The sequence below is a fragment of the Nicotiana tabacum genome, chromosome 23, assembly GCF_000715075.1.
Source record: "Nicotiana tabacum cultivar K326 chromosome 23, ASM71507v2, whole genome shotgun sequence".
Taxonomy (NCBI): domain Eukaryota; kingdom Viridiplantae; phylum Streptophyta; class Magnoliopsida; order Solanales; family Solanaceae; genus Nicotiana; species Nicotiana tabacum.
In genome coordinates this window covers 20,663,636-20,673,669 of record NC_134102.1, presented here as the reverse complement: position 1 = coordinate 20,673,669, position 10,034 = coordinate 20,663,636, and the positions used below count along the sequence as shown (strand labels likewise).

The following is a 10,034-nucleotide window of genomic DNA, read 5'->3' as shown; positions in this document are numbered from 1 at the left end:
TTGTCGAGCCGGGACAAAGTTTTTTGAGGGTTGCAACTTGCTTTTACAAATGTGGTTGGTAGAACATCTTTGTCATCGCCCAGGTTACATGAACTACGGTCTGACCGGACTCAATTGCATCGAAGAATATGAAAACCGAGTAAACGGTCATGAGTTGCCAGAAGGTACTGAGGCATGGTTCACGTATTTGGGTTCTTTAAACGCAAATCGAATTGAGTGGATTTTGGTTGGCTCCAGGTCGATGAAGTTATTTACATGTCCGCCGGAGTGTGCTTTCTTTTATTAATGGGTCTTCGGAGTATTCAGCCATATGCCCCGCATCGGGTCCTACGCCAATTGGGCAGATACCAAACAGTCCCCTATGACGAAGATTTGAGTCCACAGGTTATTGAACTATGCCCAAAAGCCACATTTCCAGAAGAAAGGGTTCGTCAGATTTGGCACCAATGTAGGTTCTTGGAACCACAGACTCAAGTACGAGATTTGTCCATGGGTGAAGTAGGATCCAACTACGCCATATGGTATGGTAAAAGAAGTCGGGTCGATCAAGAGCCAGAACAGCCCGCCAAAAGGCCCCATGTCCAACAATTCACCGATGGAGCACGAGAGCAATGGGTTTGGTTGGCTAAAGAAAAGGAGTACCGAACTACTATAAACAAGCTAGAAGAACAAATTGAAAAAATCAAATTTGATGGTAGTTTGCAGGCAACTGAAGATGAAGATGAAGGGGAAAAGATGAGGTTGGCCAAGGAAAATGAAGCCCTTCGAGCCCAGATCCAGAGAATAAAAATAGCCGCCGAGACACTAGCAAGAAGTGAGAGAGATGAGAAAATTATAACCAACCTGAGGCGGAAAGTGCATGATTACAGTTTTGACTTGACAAAGGCCGAAAGGGACTTGTTCAATGCTCAGGCAAGGCTGGCCAAAGGTGCGGAAGAACACGCTAGATTAGCCCACCAGTTGAAGCAGAAATATGACAAAGAAGTAGCAATTTTACAGAAAAAGCTGGTTGCCCTGGAAAATAAAATGATCAAGCAAACAAAGGATTTCAAGGCAGAAAGAGAGCATTGCTACGCATTGATTTATCAATTACAAGAAAGCATGCATCAGTTACAAGACCAAAACAACACAGATGCACAGGTGTTGGAGGCTCGAGCCCAACAGATTGGACGTTTACTTCAAGAAAAGGGTGTCATCAGAATGAGGATTAAAGAGATAGCTGATTATGTTGTAATGAAATGCCATGAATGTGAAGACATGACCAGGTCTATGTTTTTTGCTTCTGTGATGATATTTGTTCGCCAGGTGATGGTTGACCTAGACCGCCTTCAAGAAGATATTGCCCGCAGGCCTGTGCGGAGACCAGCTAATGTCCCGCAAGCCTCCGGAGTACCAGTGGAGGCTCTTATGTATTTTTGATTTCCTTTAATAATCTATATTTTACTCTCTCCGAGTCTTGTTCGTCTTTGTCAAGGTTGTCTATTACTTTATTTCGAGTTTGTAGATTTTTCCTTTTGCAGCCATCGCTACTTTTAGTCCTTGTAATAGAAAATCCAAAAAGATGTCTTTTATTGATGAAATAAATTATTTTCGTATCTATTCATCTGAACTACGTAATAATTCGATTCATGCGGCGTCATGATATGTAGGCAATCTCCATAGGATTCGATCATAATCTTAAAAGAAAATAGAAAAAAGAAGAGAGAGAAAAAGAGAGAAAATGAGGGAAGAAAGAAAAGAGAGGCCAAACTAAAGAAAAAAAAAATAAGAATTAAAAGAGCGAAACACAGCAAAAGGAGAGATGGAAAAATCAGGATTGGAGAATTTGGAAAAGCCGGGATGAAACATACGAGCCGTCGCAATGCATTTAGAAACGTCTAACTGCTCAAGTGCATTTTATCCCCAATATGCGATTACCTATCTGTAAATTGCTTTAAAACTGACCAAGTTGTTGTATGTGCATATAGACAGGTTCTGTTTTAGGTGGTTAGTTTGTTGGCATCCTGGCAAGTCACCCCTATAACACCAGATCAAAGTGCAAGGCAGTCATGAATAGCAAAGAATCGGACACAGGTGTTGTCGACCCGCCAAGGGAGATTGTAGAATCGGAGTCTGAATTGAAAGAGGAGGTCTACAGGTTGAAGCATCAAATGGCAGAAATGTATCAAGCCTGGGTCAGGGGGCATCCTCCACCTTCATTCCCCGCTAACTACCCAGAAAATCCCGCTTTCATCCCACCACTGTCACAAGCCCAAGATCCCATTACCATTGACCTTTCCCCGCAGCACGCACCAGGCTTTACCCCTTATCACCACTACCCTGGCACCTCGTCCCAAACCTTTCATGCTCCACCAGCCAAAACAACCGCATACCCTGCTCCGACATCCGCTCCTATTTTCGTAGCCCTTCCGCGAGCTACCCTTCACAGATCTTCTAGTGAACCCGCGTTCCAAGCTCCAGATACCCAATATTATGTTTCGGGACCAACTTTCAAAGTCGCGGATCCTTATTCCCATGCCCCTCACTTTGAACCTCCTGTCGAAACTGAGAAACCATCCCGGAATGTGGAGCAGGACGAGATGTTCAGGAAAGTAAAGAGTCTAGAGCAATCTATGAAGAACATGCAAGGGATAGGAAGCCAAGTAAGTGTGGCTTACAAGGATTTATGCTTATTTCCGGATGTCCAACTGCCCGCTGGGTTCAAGATGCCCAAGTTTGACCCGTACGATGGACATGGAGATCCCGTGGCCCATTTGAGAGGCTTTTGCAGCAATATGAGAGGCGCCGGTGGGAAAGATGAATTATTAATGGCGTATTTCAGTCAGAGTCTGAGTGGGGCAGCTTTAGAATGGTACACCCGCCAAGACACTAGCAGGTGGTACACATGGGATGACTTGGCTCAGGCCTTTGCTTGGCACTTTCAGTACAATTTAGACATTGTCCCGGATCGCCTATCTTTGACCAAGGTAGAGAAGAGGTCCAATGAAAGATTTAGGGAATATGGTTTCAGATGGAGAGAACAAGCTGCACGAGTCTACCCTCCGATGGAAGAAGATGAGATGGTCGAGTACTTTCTTCAAGCCCTAGAGCCCACTTACTTTGGCCATTTGATCTCAGCCATAGGTAAGTCCTTCAACGATGTGGTAAAGATGGGAGGAATGGTGGAAGAGGGACTCAAGTCAAGCAAGATCATGAGCTACTCTGCCATAAAAGCAACCACACAAGCAATTCAAAGTGGCACTGGAAACCTGTTAGGCAAAAAGAAGAAAGAAGATATCGTTATGTTTGTCTCCGGATCATGGCGTGGCCTAAGGGGTCCGCCTCACCACTACACCCAAACTCAACCCCGGCCTCAAACCTACACCCAAGCTCCATATAATTCATCCCAGCATTATTTCCCACCACAAAACCCTCGATATTCTGTCGAGCTACCCCAATACCATGTTCACCACGCACAGTCATATGCACAACCCCCTCCTTACCTGCAATGGCGTGCTCCAACTCCACAAAATCCTTATCCACCCCCACAACCATACCGAGACCCTACCGGTCCAAGCTTTCGATCAAGGCCGGATTATAGAAAAGAGAGGCAGCAGCAGAAAGAAACCTTCACCCCTATTGGAGAATCGTACACCAGTTTGTTTCAAAGGTTGAGGCAGTTGGACGTTTTGAGGCCGATTGAGCCAAAGACACCAAATCCACCTCCAAGGAACCTTGATTATTCCCTCAGATGCGTATATTATTCTGATGCCCCAGGGCACGACATAGAGAAGTGTTGGCATTTGAAGAGGGCGATCCAAGAGCTTATTGATACAAATCAAATTGTGGTCCAGAGCCTGGAGGCGCCAAACATCAACCAAAATCCATTGCCAGCCCATGCAGAGACACATATGATTGAGATAGTTCATAAGGACGGGCAGCCCAAGAATTCTTCCAAGTCTGTCATGATGATCCGGGCTAGCGAAAGTAATCCAGTTAAATCCCCAGATTTTGCAAAAGCAATGCCTTTGACGGTTGAAGGGGTGTCAGAGAAGCCAAGCACGCTCAACGTGAAGCCATCTGTATTGGTTGTGAAAGGTCCTCCGGTTGATGTTGAAGCGAACCAGGAAAAGCAAAAAGTGGTCGTGCCAGGGGTCCCAGGCAAGCCTGTCATAATCGTAGAAGGGGCTCATGTTACCCCCGTTATTATTAAGCCAGTGACCCAATTACCAATAGTTGACACAAAGGCCGTCCCGTGGAATTACAAACAGGTGATAGTAACATACAAAGGGAAAGAAGTAGAGGAAGAAGTCAATGGAACCGGAGGACTGACTCGTTCTGGGAGATGTTTTACCCCAGAAGAACTGAGGAAAACCAAGCCATTCAAGGACCGCCACATCCCGGTAAAAAAGCCGATCACCGAAGAAGAGGCTGAGGAATTCCTGAAAAAGATGAAAATGCAAGACTATTCCATTGTAGAATCAGTTGAGGAAAACACCAGCTCAGATCTCTCTTTTGTCTTTGCTGATACATTCAGATGAACACCGCAAAGCCCCGATGAAGATTTTGAACGAGGCTCATGTTCCTGATAAGATCACGGTGAACCACTTGGAAAAGATTGCTAACAAGATTTTCGAAGCAAACATGATCACTTTCTCAGATGATGAACTCCCTATAGAGGGTACAGAACATAATCGAGCTCTTTATCTCATAGTGAAGTGCGAGGATTCTGCCGTCTCAAGGGTACTGGTGGATAACGGTTCTAGTGCGAATATTTGCCCTCTGTCTACTTTATAAAAGTTGAAGATTGGCACTGAAAGGATCCGCACTAATAATGTATGCGTTCGAGGCTTCGATGGAGGAGGGAAAGATTCTGTTGGTGATATAATGCTCGATTTGTCAATAGGGCCAGTAGAGTTCACTATGGAGTTCCAAGTGCTAGATGTGGTTGTCTCCTATAACCTGTTGTTGGGCAGGCCCTGGATCCATGCTGCCAAGGCAATCCCGTCTTCTTTACATCAAATGGTAAAATTTGAATGGGACAGGCAGGAAATAGTTGTGCACGGTGATGAGAACTCATCTGCTTACAATGACACAATCGTTCCATTTATTGAAGTTGAAGATGATAAAGGGCCTTGGGTTTACCAAATATTCGAAACAGTGTCTGTCGGGAAAATTCCCGAAGGAGAATGCATCCTAGGTCCGAAGATACCATACGCGTCTGTCATGGTAGCAAATGAAATGTTGAAGAATGATTTTCTGCCGGGCAAAGGTCTGGGTTCATCTCTGCAGGGTATTGTGCATCCGGTGTGTCCACGTGAAAGTTTTGGTACATTTGGTTTGGGATTCACACTCATAGGGAAGGACGTGAAAAAGGCTAAAAGTTCGAAAGGAAAGGCATGGTCACTCCCTAAACCTGTTCCACATATCTCCAAGTCTTTCGTCAAGTCAGGGGTCGCCAAACGCCCAATATCAGTGGTCCCAAAACCTGTGGTCGACTTTGATGAAGATCTGATCAAGAGGTTCCAGAGTCTGTTTGACGAGGTTAATATGGTCGAAATTGGGGAAGGTTCCAGTAATGCCGATGTGCAACTTGTTGGGCCAAATGTGAAGCTTAGCAATTGGAAAGCTACTCCTCTCCCCATCCGGAAGGAGTTTTGGTAGTTTGCTTTGTTTTCCTTTCTGTCATCTGGGTTATTCCAGGGTTGTAATCCAGATTTTTCTTAGTTTTTGCTTGTTTCAATGTACAAACCCTTCTATCTTTTTATTTTCAATGAAATACAATTTCCAGTTTTCCATTAATCCTGATAGCATTTCATTTTTGTTTTTTGCTTTTTCTCTCTGTACAGTTCTTTTTATGCTGGTTTCAATGACATGACATGCATGAGGAATTTTTAGCCAAATCTTAAAAGCCAATCTAAATCTGAAATAACGATCCAAGAAGTAGAGGGTGATGATGAAACAGAATACGATGAAGAGGCGGCATTTGAGAAAGTCAGTAGAGAACTAAAACACTTCGAAGAAAAACCCAAGCCTAATTTGAATGAAAACCGAAGCAATCAATTTAGGGGATCAAAATAATGTCAGGGAAACCAAGATAAGTGTGCATCTGGAACCGCAAATCAAGGAGGAAATAATCAAAACACTGTTTGCATACAAAGATGTCTTTGCATGGTCGTATGACGACATGCCGGGTTTGATAACTGACTTGGTAGCTCATAAATTGCCAGCTGACCCTACATTCCCTCCTGTCAAGCAAAAGTTAAGAAAGTTCAAGACTGACATGAGTATGAAGATTAAAGAAGAAATCACAAAGCAACTGGAGGCAAAAGTCATTCGGGTCACTCAGTATCCCACTTGGTTAGCTAACGTGGTACCAGTACCAAAAAAGGATGGTAAGACGAGGGTGTGTGTTGATTATCGTGATCTCAACAAGGCAAGTCCAAAGGATAACTTTTCATTACCGAACATCCACATTCTGATTGATAATTGTGCCAAGCATGAGATCGGGTCTTTCGTGGATTGTTATACGGGATATCATCAGATCCTAATGGACGAGGAAGACGCAGAAAAGACAACATTCATTACGCCATGAGGGACGTATTGCTACCGGGTAATGCCATTCGGTTTAAAGAATGCTGGGGCAACTTACATGAGGGCGATGACTACCATATTTCATGACATGATACACAAGGAAATTGAGGTTTATGTAGATGATGTGATCATAAAGTCAAGGAAACAGTCCGACCATGTTGGGGATTTGAGAAAGTTTTTCCAAAGGCTCCGCAGGTACAACCTCAAGCTCAATCCGGCAAAATGTGCATTTGGTGTCCCGTCGGGAAAACTATTGGGATTCATAGTCAGTCGACACGGTATCGAGTTGGACCCGTCAAAGATTAAGGCCATCCAAGAATTACCACCACCAAAGAATAAAATTGAGGTGATGAGCCTGCTCGGGAGGTTAAACTACATCAGCAGGTTTATCGCTCAACTCACGACAACTTGTGAGCCCATCTTTAAGTTGCTAAAGAAGAGTGCTGCGGTTAAGTGGACTGATGAGTGTCAGGAAGCATTTGATAAGATCAAGAGTTACCTGCTAAACCCCCCTGTGTTGGTCCCGCCAGAACCTGGGAGACCTTTAATCCTCTATTTGACGGTCATGGATAATTCTTTTGGTTGTGTGTTGGGTCAACACGACATCACGGGCAAGAAAGAGCAAGCCATTTATTACCTCAGCAAGAAGTTCACTCCTTATGAGGTTAAGTATACTCTTCTTGAAAGGACATGTTGCGCCCTGACTTGGGTGGCGCAAAAGTTGAAGCATTATCTGTCATCCTACACTACTTACCTCATTTCTCGCATGGATCCTTTAAAGTATATCTTTCAGAAGCCTATGCCCACAGGAAGATTGGCAAAGTGGCAGATTTTACTCACAGAGTTTGACATCATTTATGTGACTCGGACCGCGATGAAAGCCCAAGCCCTAGCCGATCATTTGGCCGAGAATCCAGTGGATGAAGTAAATGAGCCACTGAAGACTTATTTTCCTGATGAAGAAGTGATGTATGTTGACGAGGCTGATCATGATGAAAAGCCAGGTTGGAAACTCTTCTTTGATGGAGCTGATAACATGAAAGGTGTCGGAATAGGGACTGTACTCATTTCTGAAACAAGGCATCACTACCCCGTAACAGCTCAACTTCGATTTTATTGCACTAACAACATGGCTGAATACGAGGCATGCATTCTGGGTCTGAGGCTAGCTATAGACATGGGAGTTCAAGAAATATTGGTTTTAGGAGATTCAGATTTGTTGGTTCACCAGATTCAGGGAGAATGGGAGATTCGGGATTTGAAGCTCATACCGTATCGACAATGTCTGCATGATCTTTGTCAACGATTCAGGTCGGTAGAATTCAGGCATATTCCCAGGATTCATAATGAGATTGTCGACGCCCTGGTTACTCTGGCATCAATGTTGCACCATCCAGATAAGGCTTACGTCGACCCTCTGCAAATCCAAATCCGTGATCAGCATGCCTATTGCAATGTGGTTGAGGAGGAACTTGATGGCGAGCCTTGATTCCATGATGTCAAGGAATACATCAAATCAAGGGTATATCCAGCACATGCCACGGGCGATCAAAAGAGAACCATTCGACGTCTGGCTAGTGGATTTTTCTTAAGTGGGGGAATATTGTACAAGAGAACTCCAGATCTAGGATTACTAAGGTGTATAGATGCTAAACAAGCCTCGACTATCATGGCCGAAGTGCATTCCGGGGTTTGCGGGCCACATATGAGTGGGTATGTCTTGGCGAAGAAGATTCTTCGAGCAGGTTATTATTGGCTCACCATGGAACGTGATTGCATCAGCTTTGTTCGCAAATGTCATCAATGCCAGGTGCACGGTGATTTGATTCATTCCCCGCCATCTGAGCTGCACACAATGTCGGCACCTTGGCCCTTTGTTGCTTGGGGCATGGATGTCATTGGACCGATTGAGCCGGCAGCGTCAAACGGACATAGGTTTATTCTGGTGGCCATTGATTACTTTACCAAGTGGGTCGAAGCTGTAACTTTCAAGTCCGTGACCAAGAAGGCGGTGGTAGATTTTGTTCATTCAAACATCATTTGCCGGTTCGGAATTCCCAAGGTAATCATCACAGATAATGCTTCCAAACTCAACAGTCGTTTGATGAAAGAGGTTTGCCAACAGTTCAAGATCATGCATCAAAATTCCACTCCATATCGTCCTAAGGCAAACAGAGCTGTTGAGGCTACTAACAAGAATATAAAGAAGATACTTCGTAAGATGGCGCAAGGTTCTAGGCAATGGCATAAAAAGTTACCTTTTGCTTTACTGGGTTATCGCACTACTGTTCGCACTTCAATAGGCGCAACTCCCTATTTGCTGGTATATGGAACCGAGGCAGTTATACCTGCGAAAGTTGAGATTCCATCCCTGCGGATCGTTGTTGAAGCTGAAATTGATGATGATGAGTGGGTCAAAACCCGGCTAGAGCAATTGAGTTTGATTGATGAAAAAAGATTGGCGGCAATATGCCATGGTCAACTGTATCAGAGAAGAATGGCAAGAGCATACAACAAGAAGGTGCATCCCCAAAAATTTGAGGTGGGTCAGCTGGTATTGAAACGCATCCTCCCACATCAGGCTGAAGCTAAAGGCAAGTTCGCCCCAAACTGGAAGGGGCCGTTCATTGTGACAAAGGTGTTGCCCAATGGTGCTTTGTATTTAACAGACATAGAAGGTAAATGTGTGGATATGGCTATCAATTCTGATGCAGTCAAGAGATATTATGTATGATTTCTTTGCTTATCTTCAATCGCATTTTGTACTAGGCATGTTCAAAGTTGGAATGACGAAGGCATTTTATTCTGCTATCCCAAACACTTTTATCATTTGTTACCCCTTTTTGAGCCTTATTTATTTTCTTTCATACCCCTCTTTTGGAATCAGAAGCAGAGTTAGAAATATAAAAGAAAAGAAAAAAAAAAAGAAGAAAAAAGAAAAAAGAAAACGAAAAAAAAGAAAAAAAAAGAAGGAAAAGAGAAAAGCAAAGAAAGAAAAAAGAAAAGAAAGGAGAAAAAGAAAAACCAAAGTAACAAAAACAAAACTCTTATTTTGGAACTACGTTAGACTTGATTCCTTTTAAGGATACGTAGGCAGCCTTACTCTGAGGTTCAGTCCCATCAAATAAAGTTCAAAATTCCCCAGATTCAAAAACTGGGGCAGAAGTTTTAGTTTTGCAATAGGTTTGATTCCAAAAGTTGTAATTTTGAACCCTTTCATCTTAAGTCATGTTGAGCCTTATACCACCTTTACTTTCTAACCCTTTCCAAAAGCCTATACTACAGTCCAAAGAAAGACCTTCCGATCAATCTTTGAGGATGCTAAGTCAAGTGAGATAGAGGCATGATTTCCATCATGGGTAGCACTTTGTTCATTGGGTACAAGGAAAATAAATAAAATGAGAGAGTCTTATTGGTGAAAACCCTCACGGGTACCGTAAGGCGATGGTGAGTTGAGGAAA

General features: G+C 43.6%; 1 pseudogene; it reads left to right on the top strand.

Moving 5' to 3' along the window:
- The first annotated feature begins 285 nt into the window (after nucleotides 1-285).
- Nucleotides 286-9,440, top strand: LOC142177065 (uncharacterized; annotated as a pseudogene).
- Nucleotides 9,441-10,034: the final 594 nt, after the last annotated feature.